Source organism: Pituophis catenifer, unplaced genomic scaffold, assembly GCF_029215685.1.
Source record: "Pituophis catenifer annectens isolate HBS135680 unplaced genomic scaffold, rPitCat1.0.hap2 SCAF_4, whole genome shotgun sequence".
Taxonomy (NCBI): domain Eukaryota; kingdom Metazoa; phylum Chordata; class Lepidosauria; order Squamata; family Colubridae; genus Pituophis; species Pituophis catenifer.
In genome coordinates this window covers 15,747,460-15,764,441 of record NW_027256884.1, presented here as the reverse complement: position 1 = coordinate 15,764,441, position 16,982 = coordinate 15,747,460, and the positions used below count along the sequence as shown (strand labels likewise).

General features: G+C 37.6%; 1 protein-coding gene across 2 annotated transcripts in view; it reads right to left on the bottom strand.

Moving 5' to 3' along the window:
- NDFIP2 (Nedd4 family interacting protein 2) overlaps positions 1–16,982 on the bottom strand; it is a 47,899-nt gene that overhangs the window by 22,757 nt on the left and 8,160 nt on the right. The gene's annotated exons all lie outside the window — the stretch shown is intronic.

Below are 16,982 nucleotides of genomic sequence, written 5' to 3'. Positions count from 1 at the left end.
TACTGGTTCGCTCGTGCCACTTCTGCACATGCGCAGAAGTTTCTGCACATGCGCAGAGCGTATTTGATGATGTCTGGGCGAGTGGGCAGAGCCTCCCGCCGCCACTGCTACCAGTTCGCCTGAACCGGGGCGAACCAATAGCAACCCACCACTAGTCCGAAAGCTCAAAAGACTAAACCTCTGTTTCCAGTGAGTGACCCAGACTGGATCCTTTAACCATTCTTTTACTTCAGAGTTGCCTAAGATATCAGTCAGAAAGATTCAAAGTAAAAAGAGATGAGAAAATTTAAAAAAAAAAAAAAAAAACCACCTACTTCATTATCTGTACCCTAACATCTCACCTGTGCCCTAACAACCATAAGTAATCTAGAATAGATAACAGTCTAAGTTGTCAGAGGTTTTTTTTAAAAAAAGAACTTCATCGTCTGATCTAGAGCCCCAAGATGCAATTACTACATAAAGACATAACACAAAGTAGGCAATATAGAATTTCAACACGTAAACAAGATTTTTGTTTGTCTGAATGCTCCCTCATCGCTCACACACAAGTGTGTGTTCATGAAAAGAATGGTATTGCAATCAACACTATGATAGTATCTAGAATAATGAGAAACTCGGTATTTTTAAAAACAGCAATTACACTTGCCATCTGGAGAACTCTGCAGTCTTGTAGCTTAAATGTCCTTTATCCCTAGAACAGTAAAATAGAATTTTCTTTTCTGTGTTCCACTTTTCAGCTAGACATAAAATCCAACTTTATCTCTATTTGGTTTTCTACCCTCAAGGCTAAATATAACTGGATATCTTAATCTCTCTTCATAGGATTTAATGTCTAGTCTCATTTCACTGGTCAGCAATAATTTTGTATCAGGGATTACAATAGGTGTTCTAAGTAGGTTTTTTTCATGTGAAATTTAAGAATGAAAACAGATCTATTTCTATCAGAATTAGTTTTTCTTATGACTCCACCTTTGTTATTCTGTTCAATTAGTGATATTATAGTTGTATATTTAATGTTAGTACCGTAATTGTAACAATCGCTGAGCTAAATCTAGTTTATTATTGCTCTCTGGCATAGATAATATCAAGACAAAGATAAAAGGCATGACAGCAAGAACAGAATAGCCCCTCTACACGTTGAGTCATGTTTGAACACGTCTACACATGAGCCCAGTCTCTTCTGGACAGCAGTTGTTGGTCAGTCTGGTGTCAGAGCTCACAACTGATTATAAAAGTATCATGCATACCATGGCCATAAAATTCTGGAAATAATCCTGACACGTTCTGTTACTCGCATGGTGAGTTGACATTTAAAATCTCAGAAACAATATTTCATCCCAATTGTCAAAAAACACTATGACATTTTCCTGGGTTGTGAAGTGAATGAACAAGGCAAGAAAATGAGGACCTCATATTTGCTGTATGACATTGTGCTGGACTTCCAACAGGATGCTTACAGGGTTTGCACCAGGGTGGATTTGATTTAAATCGAGTTGATTTAAATCACAATTTAAATCATGATTTAAATCACTAGTAAAAAGGCTTGATTTAAATCAACTCGATTTAAATCATAATTTTTGAAGAGCAACTGTCATCTCTGCTACTCCTTTGACCCACTGTTGACTCACCGATAGTCCCAGTGTTGCAGAATATACAGCCTCATGCTACATAACTAAGCTCCATTTCATGCTGAATAAATTAAATTATTTATGTATCTCCAATAGAAAACTATCTAACGATAGATTTTTACCCCAAAAGCTTTTTATTAAAATAAATTCGATAAAAATAAAAAAAAATCCGATTTAAATAAAAAAAAATCCTATTTAAATTAAAAAAATCTGATTTTTTTGATTTTTTTAAAAAAATCATTGATTTTTATCCACCCTGGTTTACACGCACTCTTTGGTGTTTGCCATCCTTGTTGTTTGGAGGGAGCCAAAAGACCATTCATCAGATGGTTATTGTTCCTGCCTAACAAGCACAATGATCATGAGTTTAACGATTTTTTTCTTCCAAGATGATGAAGTGGTGTTTTGTAAAGATGTTAGCTCGATGAAGCATTAAATGAAGCTGAAAAGCATTAAATGACGCTGGATGGAAATCATTCAAAAACGTCTGCAAAAATTCTTTCCAGAAAATCAGAAAGAAGAAAAGTATTGCAAAATAACGAGTGATCTCCTAAAGCTTTACCGACCTACATGTTACTCTTGTGCCCTCACTGGGATTTTCACCCTGAAAGCTTGGTGCAGTCAGACAGTGAGCAATTTCACCAGGACATTGCATTGCAGGTGGAGTCCTAGGATATTGGCTGGCTACTGCTGGGCCCTTAGGAAAGATGTTCCTGAAATCAAGCAATGCTTCTATTTAGGTAACACTGGTGCGCTTTAATTAACTTGAAAATATAGGCTATTGTCAAGTCAAGCTGTGTGTCATGGAATAATCTTGTTTGATGAATAAGTTACGGGAATATATTTAAATTCTGCCTAAAAAATTATAAGTAATTTTGTTTATCTGACTTTTTTTTGGGGGGGGGGGGAGGGGAGATTCCTCATGTTTCCATTCTTGCTAAATTTTACATAACCAGTAGAATAGAATAGAGCTGAAAGGGACATCGCAGGTCTTCTAGTCCATCTCCCTATACCATTTCAGACAAGTAGCTGTCCAGTCTCTTCTTAACCCCCCCCCCCATGATGGAGCACCCACGATTTCTGAAGGCAATTATCATGCTTCTTCCTAGCACAATGAGCTGAAATTATGCAAGCACACAAGAATCCAGGAACTTCTTGCAAGCAATTCATTGCAGAGAAAAGGCCACAATTAAAATATATATATCAGCAACTGCTGAGAACTATTTATTTATAACATTTCTTTGTTTATTTTACATATTTGCATTTCTTGCATAATGCTGGCCCCATCTACTCTATGCAAAGGACTAAAAGTTATTTTCCTTTGGATAGAGACACATTTTCTCTACCTTCCTGGTTTTGGTAACAGCCACGAAACTTTAACCCAATATTGCTGCTAGTTCTACTTTATCAAGTGAGACTTTCCTAATGGTACATATTAATTTAAGACCGGACGTCGCTCTTGCTTCTGCTTTAATTCTGTGGGGAAAAAAAGCTGACAGCCAGATAAGAATTTATGGAAGAGATCAGATTTGGCAGATTTTGGATAATTAAAACATCACAACACTACCATTTATTATCCATTTGAACCATATGCAAGCTTGTTTTAGAAAGCTTAATTTTTATCTTTTCAAAGTTGGGTGACTGATGGTAGAACTATGGAAAGGATTCAAAAGAGGTACTTTATGCTGCATTGCTTAGAACAGGGATGTCAAACTCAAGGCCTTGATAGTACAGAGCCTTGATAGTACAGGGGTTTAATGCACCCTGTTATTAACACAGCTGCCTGAAATTTCTGCTGGTTCGAATCTCTCCAAGGCTCAAGGTTGACTCAGCCTTCCATCCTTTCTAAGGTAAGTGAAATGAGGACCCAGTTTGTGGGGGCAATAAGCTGACTTTGTATAAAATATACAAAAGAATGAAGGCTATTGCTTAACGCATTGTAAGCCGCCCTGAGTCTCCGGAGAAGGGCGGCATATAAATCAAATTAAAAAAAAAAAAAAGGCATGCAGGCCAAATCCAGCCCACAAGGTGATTAGATTCGGTCCACGGGGCCATCCTGGAAACAGAGAAGGATTGGTCCACAGTGACTCGTCCCAGCCCAGGCCGACCGGGCGCTAATCTGCAACCTGGTGGCGGCCATCCAGCCAGACCACAGCCAAGCTTAGATCCACAGCGTTGCCTTGGCCCTGCTCCCTGGGCATGCGCCAAGCACCCTCACCCTGTCCCGTGTCACCTTACTCACCTCATCCTGTGGGACAAGCCTCCTGCCCACTGCCCCACTCACCAGAAACCCCTGGATTTCCTCCCCAACACTGACCAGCCCACATGAGCAACGTCAAGTTGGCCACGTCCAGTTGGCCATGACCACCCTGGCCACCCACACCGCCCCCCCCCCCCGAGGACAACCACAATGCTGATGCGGCCCGCAATGATATCAAGTTTGACACCCCTGGCTTAAAAGGTTCCGCTGTTTCCAAAAATATGCCTAATTTTGCTTTGTACTTTATATTTTATATAAAATGTTCAAATCACAGATCACTGATTCTGCACATTTGCCTATATAAATTAGGATAATCTGCAGTGTACTATTTCTACAGTCACATCCAGGCATCCTGAAACTCAGTCTGAAGGGGAATGAGGGTGAAGATCCTAGAGAGAGGTTTTAGTAGACTGGTTATATGTCAGTGATGGATATCCAATGAATATGAATTTTAAGCCAATTTTCTTTATGATTTTTCATCAAATGCTTTGCTACGCATAGCTACATCTACTCTCAAAAAATGTTCTTTTAGTGTAAACATCTGAGGACCTTACTACTGACCTTTCAACAGAATAACAGAGTTGGAAGGGACCTTGGAGGTCTTCTAGTCCAACCCCTCCTGCTCAAGCGGGAGACCCTATACCATTCCAGATAAAAAGATTGAATGTAAAGCTTTTAGGTACTATAAAATAAATGCTGAACAAAAATGATTCCCTCAAAAGCAAGCTGGCAATCAGTGCAGCTCATGAAGCAGAGGTTTTACATGGGCATTTTGAAGAATGCTCATGACTTCTCATGCCGCTGCATTTTGATCCAGCTGAAGCTTCCAGGTGGCATTCAAGGGCAACCCCTTGTAGCATGCACTGCGATAATCAAGCCATGAGGTGACCAGGGCATGAGGGATTGCCTGAAGGGACAGTGGATCTAGAAAAGTAAACAGATAACTCTAGTGAAACTTTAATTTTTATTTACCATATTGTTTATCTACCCGGGTTTCCCCGAAAATAAGACCCTGTCTTATATTTTTTTTCCATCAAAAAGAGGCACCAGGTCTTACTTTCAGGGGGGTGTCTTCCACTGACTCACCTCACTTGCATGTGTCGCCTCCTTTTCACTGTCAGAGGCCTTCAGCAACTTCTTCTGCGGCTGGCAAGTCTTTCCTGAAGGCCTCTGCAGCTGATAACAGAGCTCTGGATCGATCTGGAGCTCTGTTATCGGCTGCAGAGGCCTTCAGGAAAGACTTGCCGGCTGCAGAAGAAATGGGCCGGCAAGGCAGGTGTCGGGGTGTGCTAGGCCTGGCTGCAACTGTAAGTAGTAGGGCAGCTCCACCCCCCCCATCCCCACCCTAGCTAAATTTTTATCCGTGCACCCTGGTGTGTGTGTGTGGGGGGGGTCTTAATTAGGGCTTATTTTGGGAGGTAGGACTTATACTGGGTGCAAAATCAAGCCAGGTAGGTCGTATTTTCGGTGAAACATGGTAACTATATTAGACTGAAACTAGACACAAATATATAAAACTCATAAGCCCTGATAATAATTAGACAGTCACCAATTCTCTCCACTCACAAAAATTAGGTTAGTGCCCACAGTTGCACGATTAAATAGAAACACGTATTTTAACACTTCCCCAAAAAAAGTCTCATGACAGGCAAGAAGAAACCTACAAGGGTTTCTGAGGTGATTAAGAGAGAATAGAAACTTGACTCTAAAGCTTGCTAAGATATATTTGCTTGTGAAAAATCTAATTAGATATACGTAAAGCAAATTTAATTAAGTACAAAACAGATTTCACATGGCAGCAAGAGATAATAGGGCAAGGATTAAACAGCTAGGCTACAGGGTGGGCAAGCTTTTTTTGGCATCTGGGGACCACGTCAAATATATTTGGAAAGCAAAATGAGCAGGTTGAGTATACAAAACGGGCAGGGCAATGTAACACACGTCACAGGAGACTTATGGTTTTTACCATTCAAATGATCATGTTACAGAACTAAGGAGCTGTTTTTGAGTTCACATATTTGCCTCCTCTTTTCCTATGAAGTCCTCACAACACATGAGATCAGATTCTGGTAATAGATCTGGGGAAACCTCAAAACACATAGAATGAAAACAAACAAGATAGAAATAGATGGCAAAGTACAGGTTGTGGAATTTTTACCAATCACTTTTACCAGTAGTACCATGGAACAGGTCCACATTTCCCTCTGTGCAATAAAATAATGCATTATGTCTTGTTTGTGTGTGCATTTGCGCACCAGAATAGCCCGATATTCTGGGTAATTTGACTAGGAGAGAGAAAGGAGGAGAACTTAAGAAAGAGTAGTCAGCACCATGATGAACTGCGGCTCAATTACTTCTACCTTGTTTCCCCTACCAGCTGTCAAACTGATTCAGACCACTTATAAACTCTACTTTTTTTCCTTTTGTAAAATTGTCTCTCCCCACAAAATTGTGTCCATTCCATTGTTTTCACATGGCAAGGGCAGACAGACAGATGGATTCTCAAACCTCTTGAAAAATATTATTTCCAACATTCTACTGGGGGATGGGTAACCCCTTCTACTTCATTAATCTCTACGTCACAAGCAAATGCAAAACACCTCAAACTCGGACCTTCTGTTAAGGTTACAGGTTACCAACTATGGCAACTTGCAATGAATATGTACTTTTTAAGAAGAATAAACGCAACAAAGGAAACAATAATATTTAAATAAGAGTTCTTTGCCATTAAACGCAATTGAATAAGACTAACTTATTAGTCGCCGGGGCGGGGGTGGTGGGAGATGGGGGGTGGGTGATTTTGTTATATTATACTATATTAATATAGTTGATTCTTTTTGTTAGTTTTTATTGTTTTAAATGTTAACAGCTAACAGTAACAGAGTTGGAAGGGACCTTGGAGGTCATCTAGTCCAACCCCCTGCTCACGCAGGAGACCTGTACTAGGGATTCGAACTGCCGAACTGCCAACCTTTCTGATCGACAAGCTCAAAGTCTTAGCCACTGAGCCACCTAGTCTGGTGTGGTTTTATATTTTCTGTAAGCCGCCTTGAGTCACCATGGGCGAATAGGCGGCAATATAAATTCAATAAATGAATAAATAAATTTGCAGCAAAAGTTGATCAGTAAGAGACGGGGTAGAGATTATAAAATTCAAAGTAATGAACTGATGCAAGTTGCCAGGGTCAGCAATCTTTCCAAAGGATTGCAATTAAAAAGATTTAAGAAACAGAGAAGGATTTCACGTTCCCGAGTCAGAGATTCTCAAACCATCGTTTGGGATCCTTGAAAAGTTATTCTGAATTGTCCTCAGGAAACACTGCAGAGCAGAAGTCAAAGAGTTACTGTATCAGCCCTGAATTTGATTTCCCCCTTCCAACGTCAGAAATCAAAAAACTATTTTGACCAGAATCATTTTCTCAAGCTTGTTAATAAGGAAGGCCCAAGATGATTTTTCATGACGCCTGGTTTTGCAACAACTAAAACACAAGAATATTATGAACTGGACTTCCAAGTCCAGACAGAAAAACCTAAACCCTGCTGCATTTGTGTTCATCTTTGAGAGTACCACACCTTTCACCCCTGCTGAATAAAACAGAATCTGCTTGTAGTGGAATGGCTAAGTCCATATATTGAACAGTAGGTGGGGTGGGGTGGGGTGCGGGGGGGAGGTCTCAAACCTCCTTTCCTCAAAATCATCTGGGTTTCCTATCCCCGCCTGCCTTCAGTGTTGGGAACAGCAATTTGGAAATCCCTGTTGCCACCAGCTATCTTCCTTACTCTGAAATTTCCCCAAATTCCAAAGTGTTTGAGAGATCAGGATTCTTGTACCTTGAGATTCCTTTCTGAAAATTAAAACTGGGGGGAAAGGGGGATATTTCTATAATTCAGCTTCCAAGCAGGATAGGATGTGCCAAGAGGATTCAACTCTGTTTTGGGAGATAAACGGCTATCTCATGAAAGAGTAAATCGCGCTTTAACAAAAAAATAAAAATAAAAATGAAATATAAACTCTTCTTTAACAGAGGGATAGAATCAAGATCACGTGAAGTGTTAATATAGGTAGTCCTCGAATTACAACAGTTCGTTTAGTGACCAAAGTTATGACAGCACTGAAAAAAGTGACTTTTGACAGTTTTTCACAGCTACAATCTTTGCAGCATTCCCATGATCACGTGATCAAAACTCGGATGCTTGGCAACTGGTTCATATTTATGACCAATGCTGTGTCCCAAGGTCATGTGATCTCCTTCTGTGACTTTCTGACAAGCAAAGTCAAAGGGGAAAACCAGATTCATGTAACAATCGGGCTACTAACTTATCAACTGCAGCGATTCACTTACCAGCTGTGGCAAGAAAGGTCATAAAATGGGACAAAGCTCATTTAACAAATGTCTCACTTAACAACCGAAATTTTGGGCTCCACTGTGGTCGTAAATCAAGGACTACCTGTATCATTTTATAATGCCTTGGTAAGGCCATACTTGGAATACTGCATCCAGTTTTGGTCGCCATGATGTAAAAAAGATGTTGAGACTCTAGAAAGAGCACAGAAAAGAGCAACAAAGATGATTAAGGGACTGGAGGCTAAAACATATAAAGAATGGTTGCTGGAATTGGGTATGTCTAGTTTAATGAAAAGAAGGACTAGGGGAGACATGATAGCAGTCTTCCAATATCTCAGAGATTGCCACAAAGAAGAGGGAGCCAAGCTATTCTCCAAAGCACCTGAGGGCAAGTCAAGAAGAAATGGGTGGAAATTAATTGAGGAGAAAAGAAACCTAGCACTAAGGAGAAATGTCCCGACAGTGAGGACAATTAACCTTGCCTTCAGAAGTTGTGTGTGTCTACCATGGACCACTTTGTCCTTTAAACTGAACACATTTTTTTCAATAAAGTCGCAACTAATTATCTATTTGATGTTAGTGAAAATTAATTTAATTTCAGTTAATCTGGCTCTGCCTCATTATGTTTATATTCACAAGATTATTTTGCCTCCAGAAGTTGTGAATGCTCCAACACTGAAAGTTTTTAAAAAGATATTGGACAACCATTTGTCTGAAATGGTATAAGGTTTCCTGAGCAGTGGGATAGCAATTTTCCTGAGTAGGGGGTTTCCTAGGCAGGGAATTGGATTAGAAGACTGCCATGGTCCCTTACTCTGTTATTCTTTAACTTCATAGAGTGAAATGCAAACTAAATTAGTACAGGTAAACGAATGCTCTTCCAATCAGGCTGCAATTTAAAAGAGAATCTTTTCCTTCAAAAGGACCCAATTATTTTTCTATGTGTGCATGCCAAAGTCCTTTTTTTCTCTTCTGAAGTTATGAATTATAGTTGAAATGAGGACAAGTGTATTCTGGGTCAGAGCCTGCAGCTTGTGCTACAGCATCATAACCTTCCATAAACTCAAATACTTAATGATTTATATTTTACAATGAGTCATCTACTAAGTAACATTGAATTTTTAAAAAACCAAATTAGTCTTCCATAAATGAAAAGGGAAATCTTCTGAAGAACTTCTGTTATCATTCCCTTCAGTTACATTAGTATTAGCTTTTCAGTGAAAGACCTACAGTAGAAAGCTGCTTGGATTATTCTAAAACTGAAGAAGCTTTATAATATAAACACTATTTAGATTATATTGTTGACAAAGTTTACCATGTCTGTTTTTCAAATTTGGAATATTTTAATTTGCTTTGCATTAGTTTATTTTTGAATATTACTTGGAACCTGCATTTGATAGTGATGGGAGAATGGACTATCCAGATGACTTTTTGGCAGGGTGTATAAAAATCAATGATTTTTTTTAAAAAAATCAAAAAAATCAGATTTTTTTGATTTAAATCAAATTTATTTTAATAAAAAACTTTTGGGGTAAAAATCTATCGTAAGATAGTTTTCTATTTAAGATACATAAATAATTTAGTTTATTCAGCATGAAATGGAGCTTAGTTATGTAGCAGGAGGCTGTATATTCTGCAACACTGGGACTATCGGTGAGTCAACAGTGGGTCAAAGGAGTAGCAGAGATGACAGTTGCTCTTTAAAAATTATGATTTAAATCGAGTTGATTTAAATCAAGCCTTTTTACTAGTGATTTAAATCATGATTTAAATTGTGATTTAAATCAACTCGATTTAAATCAAAACCACCCTGCTTTTTGGTATTTTTTTAAAACTCATGTTACACCAAACTTGTCTCTGTAGTGGCTTCTAATTTACTTCGATATACATTTTAATATGCTGATTCTACCCTGTATAGCAAAGATAAATTACTACAATTTCTCTAGAGTCATTTACAACTCCCAACATCCTCACCAATGGCCAGAGATCCTGAAGGTATAACTTTGTAATTCTTTGTGTCTCATATGGGTTTTTAAGTTATTTTTATTTAATTGCTTCTATCTTCTTCCATTGCTGATTTTGCTAAACTTTTTGTTTTTTAAACACCTTTAGTTTAACACTTTGCATTTTTACATTTAATGTCACTTGGCAATTGAATTCTGCGCAAAATCTGACTCAGAAGTAGTTGTTAAGTAAAAACAAGACACACTGCTTGAATAATTAACCAATTATCTCAAACTCCCCTTACTTTGTCCAACTATATTGTACAGTGTAACTAGCTGTCTCAAACTCTCCTTACTTTGTGGAACAATATTCTTCGCTGTATCTAAAATGTTATAATAAAAGGACAAGTCAAACAAAGATTGCTTTCTACACCATTTGACAATTCTTTTGCTGTAGCCATAGAAACCGATCAAAGCTTTAAAAATGTAGCTGATAGGATGGAAATGCAGAGCAGAGCATTTGTGTTATGGAATATGCACCTGGAGAAGGAGGGGAGGGATCTCAGCAGGGACACTGTGATTTTGCAAGGAGGAGGCAGCACATTCCAGAGAAAAGTTCAAATTAAGGGTCTGTGCAATCTTGAACTGGATAAGGGAGGGCAAGAGCTTCTGGGTAACCATACCCTATAATCTCTCAGAGTATATATCTATCAGGTTGTAAGATTATAGCTTTCCTATAGTAAGATTTTGTACATGAGATGTAAGCAAATGAAGAACTGGACTTGACTGGATTGCACTGTGTCATCTTTGAGCTGACAATTGTCTTCCTTCCCATAGCAATGTTAATCGGGGTGGATAAAAATTGATTTTGTTTTTTTAAAAAATGGATTTTTTAAAAAAATTAAATCGGATTTTTTTTTAATTTAAATCAGATTCTTTTTCATCAAATTTATTTTAACAAAATGCTTTTGGAGTATAAATCTATCTAAAGATAGTTTTCTATTTAAGATACATTAATAATTTAGTTTATTCAGCATGAAATGGAGCTTAGTTATGTAGCAGGAGGCTATATATTCTGCAATTTTGGGACTGTTGGTGAGTCAACAGCAGGTCAGAGGAGCCGCCACTGCGGGACAGAGATGACAGTTGCTCTTTAAAAATTATGATTTAAATCGAGTTGATTTAAGTCAAGCCTTTTTACTAGTAATTTAAATCACGATTTAAATCGTGGTTTAAATCAACTTGATTTAAATCAAATCCACCCTGATGTTAATATTTAAGATTAAACAAACATTAAGTAAAGCAGACCTAAGGAAGTCTGGTCACTGATAGTACATTTAAAAACAGTTCACCCAATTACAATATATCTAATTAGTACATAAATAAGCATGAATGAAGTAAAACTTAATTTAAACAAAATTGATATGAAGAGTACCGAACTGGATCTGCTAGGAACAAATTTAGGTGGACAAGAAGAAACCGCATCAATCTAAATCTCTAATGCTAAAATGGAACTATCCAACTATAAAAGAACACAAGGGAACAGAGTTATAATACTAAAAATCCATAAATTTGTACTTGATTAAAATTCAATAAACAGGATTAAATCTATTGGAAATAAGGGGTGTCCATTAAGATAAGATAAATTGTCACTTTTTTACTGCGAGCACACTAGCCCACATTAAAAATGAAACTCTATTGCAGTGATGGCTAACCTTTTTGACATCGCGTGCCAGAAACGGGGGAGGGGGGGTCACACGCACGCGTGCCCAGACCCATAATTCTATGCACCCCACCCCACGCATGCATGCATGACCTTCCCCCCCCCCCCCGCTCCTGGCACGCAATGGCACGGTGGGCCTGGTAGGCCCGTTTTTCTCTCTCCCCAGGCTCCAGAGCCTTTCTAGGAGCTCAGGGAGGGTGAAAACGGCCTTCCCCACCCCCCTGGAAGCCGGAAATGGCCCATTTGCCAACTTCTGGTGAGATTGGAAGGCCTGTTTTTCCCCAGGCTCCAGAACCTTTCTAAGAGCTTGGGGAGGCAAAAAGAGCCTCTCACCTCCCAGAGGATCGATCCAGAGCTCTGTTTTCCGCTGCAGAGTCCTTCAGCAAAGCCTTGCTGGCTGAATAAGTTCCTGAAGGTCTCTGACAGTGAAAAGGAAGCTGGGGGCAACAAGTGAGGTGAGTCAGTGGACATCCCCCTCCCCCCCAAAAAAATAAGACCTGGTGGCTTTTTTAGTGGCAAAAAAATATAAGACAGGGTTTTATTTTTGGGGAAACACAGTAGTCCTCGACGTACAACAGTTCATTTAGTGATAATTCAAAAGTTACAACAGCATTGAAAAAAGTGACTTCGATTTTCACACTGAATGACCATTGCAGCATCCCCGTGGTCACATGATCAAAATTCAGATGCGTGGCAATTGACTCCTATTTATGACGGTTGCAGTTTCCCAGGGTCATGTCATCACCTTTTCCAACCTTCTGACAAGCAAAGTCATTGTGGAAGCCAAATTCACTTAACAACGGTGTTACTAACTTAACAACTGGAGTGATTCACTTAACAACTGTGGCAAGAAACGTTGTCAAATGAGGAAAAGCTCACTTAACAAATGTTCCACTTAGCAACAGAAATTTTGGGCTCAATTGTGGTCGTTGGTTGAGGACATTGAGACTCTAGAAAAAGACATTGAGACTCTAGAAAGAGGCCAGAAGAGCAACAAGGATTGCAAGGGGCTGGAGGCTAAGGCATATGTGATGAATGGTTGCAGGAACTGGGTATGCCTAGTCTAATGAAGAGAAGGAACAGGGGTGACATGATAGCACTCTTCCAATATTTGAAGGGCTGCCACAGACAGAAAGGGATCAGCCTGTTCTCTAAAGCATGTGAGGGCAGAATAAGATGTAATGGGTGGAAAATTATTAGAGAGACTCAACTTGGAATTAAGGAGAAATTTCCTGATAGTGAGAACAATTAATCAATGGAATGGCTTGCCTCCGGAAGCTGGGGAAGATCCATCACTGGAGGTTTTTAAAGAGATTGGACAACCCATTTGTCCAAAATGGTATAGGGCCGTGATGGGGAACTTATGGCATGCGTAGAGCCCCCTCTATGGACATGCGTGCTGTCGCCAGCTGATCTTCAGGTTTCCAGCACCCTGGCACATGTACACACACATTCCGGTTTGGGCACTCAGTGCCGAAAAGGTTCGCCATCACTGGTATAGAGTCTCCTGCTTGAATAGAAGGTTGGACTAGAAGATCTTCAAAGCAGTGGTGAAATCTAAAATTTGTTACTACTGGTTCTGTGGGCGTGGCTTGGTGGGGGAATAATGTGACTGGGTGGGCGTGGCCATTTTTTTTTTTTACTTTTAAAACCATTTTTTCTACAATCTCTTCGGCGAAGAGATTGTAAAAAAATGCTTTCAAAAGGCTCTGACGATCCCAGCTGAGTTGCCTGATCGGCAGAGGCTTTTTCAAAAAGCCTCTGCCGATCAGGCGACTCAGCTTAGATCGTCAGAGGCATTTAAAAGGAAAAAAGGGTTTTTTTCTTTTAAATGCCTCTGATGATCCAAGCTGAGTCGCCTGATCGGCAGAGACTTTTTTAAAAACTCAGCTTGGATCGTCAGAGGCATTTAAAAGAAAAAAAGGTTTTTTTTTCTTTTTTCTTTTTTTTTTTTAAAATAGTTTTTATTGAATATAAATATTAAAAAAGACATACGTAACATATACACAACGAACATTTATACAACATATACACAAAAAGAATATAATTTCTTCTTAAGCATTTTTTCAGAGTGACGTTCTACAATTCTACTTATAATATATTCCTTCACCTTTCTGTAATCTAATAATATTTTTATTACATATATATGTATCAATCGGTAATATATCCCCTATATTTTTTGTATATTTCTAATTTTTAACCAATTATACCAACTATTCCATATTTTATAATAGTCTGATTCTTCTTTTTCTTGTAATTCTTTGGTTAACCTATCCATTTCAGCGCATTCTAAAATTTTCCCTATTACTTCTGTTTCACTTGGTATTTTTTCTTGTTTCCAATTTCTTGCGTAGATTATTCTTGCAGCAGTTAATATGTGAATTGTAAGATATTTAATATCCTTAGGGTATGATTTGTTAAATATTCCTAATAAAAATGTTTCTGGTTCTTTTTCAATCTGTGTTTTTGTTATTTGTTCCAACCATTTTTTGATGTTAGACCAAAATTTCTTTGCTGCCGGGCATGTCCACCATAAATGATAGAAAGTCCCTTGTGCCTTTTTGCACTTCCAACAAATTGGGCTATTTTTAGGTTGTATTTTTGCCAATCTGGTTGGAGACATATGCCACCGATAAAACATTTTCAGTTGGTTTTCCTTGTACGCCGTTGCTTTCGTTAACTTTAGGTTTTCCTGCCAGAACTTTTCCCATTTTTCCAAAGGTATTGTGTGTTTGATATTTTGAGCCCACTTAATCATCGTTTCTTTGACTGTCTCTTCTTCCAATTTATAGCGTAGGAGAAATTTATAAATTCTACTAATTAATTTATTTTCTGAATCTAATATAATTTTATCTATTTCTTGTTTTTGATTGTAAATTTCATATGTTTTTATATGCTCTCTATATTTAGATTGTATTTGAGCGTAAGTCCACCAGTCTATTCCTCTGTGTAAATCTGTCTCCAATTGTTGTTTTGTCTTTAGTTTGCCTTGATAGTCAATTATATCTTTATATCTAATTATTTTTGTCTTATCTGTTAAATTTGGGTGTCTAATTGATTCCGCCGGTGCTAGCCAATTTGGTATCTTCATATAATGTTGTTTTTTAATTTTAAGCCAAATTTGTAATAGTGAGTTCCTTATTGTATGTGTTTTAAAATATGAATGTGTTTTGTATTTCTCATCCCACATAAAGGAGTGCCAGCCAGTTTGAAGTTCGTGTCCCTCAATTGTTAAAGTTCTAGAGTCCTTTAATTCTATCCAATCTTTGACCCACGATAGTACTGCTGCTTGGTAGTATATCTCCCAGTCAGGGAGTGCAGCTCCTCCTCTATCTTTTGTATCCTGAAGCAGTTTAAATTTTATTCGTGGCCTTTTCCCTTGCCAAATAAATTTAGATGTTATTTTATTCAGCTTTTCAAAAAACGGTTTATCTATTTTAATTGGGGTGACCTGAAACAAATATAGAAATTTAGGTAATATAATCATTTTGATAGCCGAAATTCTTCCTAGGAATGAAATGTGTAAATTTTCCCATTTTTCTAAATCTTTCTTTGTTTGTTCTAGTAATTTATCATAATTGTTTTCTTTAATTGCTGATGTTCTTATGGATAAGCAGATTCCTAGATATTTTATTTTTGTTGTTGTTTGAATTTGTATATTATCTATCAAATCTTTTGTTTGGATTTCCGTAAGGTTTTTAACAATTAGCTTCGATTTATTTTTATTAATTTTTAGTCCAGCCACTTCTCCAAATTCTTCTAGTTTTTGAAACAAATTAGGTATAGATTCCATAGGATTTTCTGTCAAAAACACTAAGTCATCAGCAAAGGCTTGAACTTTGTATTCTTCTCTATTAATCCTTAAACCTTCAATTCCTTGATCTTCTCTAATTTTTTTCAACAGGGTTTCCAATGATAGAATATATAGTAAGGGGGAAAGTGGACAGCCTTGTCTAACTCCTTTTGTTATATTAAATTTGTCTGTTATATCATCATTCATAATTATCCTTGCTGGTTGCTTGGTATAGATTTCTGCTATAATTTTCCCAAATTTTTCCCCAATTTGCATATTTTGTAGTTGTTCAATCATAAATTTCCAATTTTGGTTATCGAAGGCCTTTTGGGCGTCAAGAAAAACCAACACTGCCTGCTTCTTCGGGTGTGATTCATAGTATTCTAAAGCATTAAGTATTATTCTCATGTTGTTCTTTATTTGGCGTCCCGGAAGAAATCCATTTTGGTCTGGGTGTATATATGTATTTAATACTAATTTAATTCTTTCTGCCAAGATTGCTGCAAATATTTTGTAATCGGCATTCAATAATGAAATAGGTCTATAGTTTTGTATTAACTGGAGATCTGTGTCTTCTTTTGGAATGATTGTTATTATGGCTTCTGTCCATGAATTTGGTATCTTGGCTTTCTCCATAGCTTCATTATATAATCGCAACATATTCTCTCCCAATACTTCTTGCATTGTTTTATATATTTCTACCGGTAGCCCGTCAGGACCCGGCGTTTTATTGTTTTTTTGCTTTTTCAGTACTTCATCTAGTTCTAATTTGGTTATTGGCCTATTGAGAGTAATTCTTTGTTCTTCTGTGATTTTTGGCATTCCTGATTTCTCTATGTACTGTTTTATTTTATCTTCCTCTATTTTCCCCTGATTATATAGATTCGCATAAAATTTCTTAATAATATCTTTTTTGGCCTCTTTACTATGTTGAATTTCTCCTTTATCATCTTTCAATTGGTATATCATTCTTTTTTTCTGTTCTTTTTTCAGTTTATAGGCTAGCCATCTGCCCGTTTTATTTGCGTGCTCAAAATAGTTTTGTTTCGCCATTTTTATTTTTTGGGCTAGTTCTATTTGGTTTATCAAATTCAATTTATGCTTAATCATTTCCCATTCTTCTCTTATTGTTTTGTTCTGGGGCTTTTCCTGGAGTTTTTGTTCTATTTGTTCTATTTGTTCTATTTGTTTTAGGTCTTTCTCTAATTTATCTAATTTATCTTCTCTTTATTCTTTTTCCTCGTATATGCTATTACTAGGCCCCTTATATATGCTTTTAAAGTATCCCA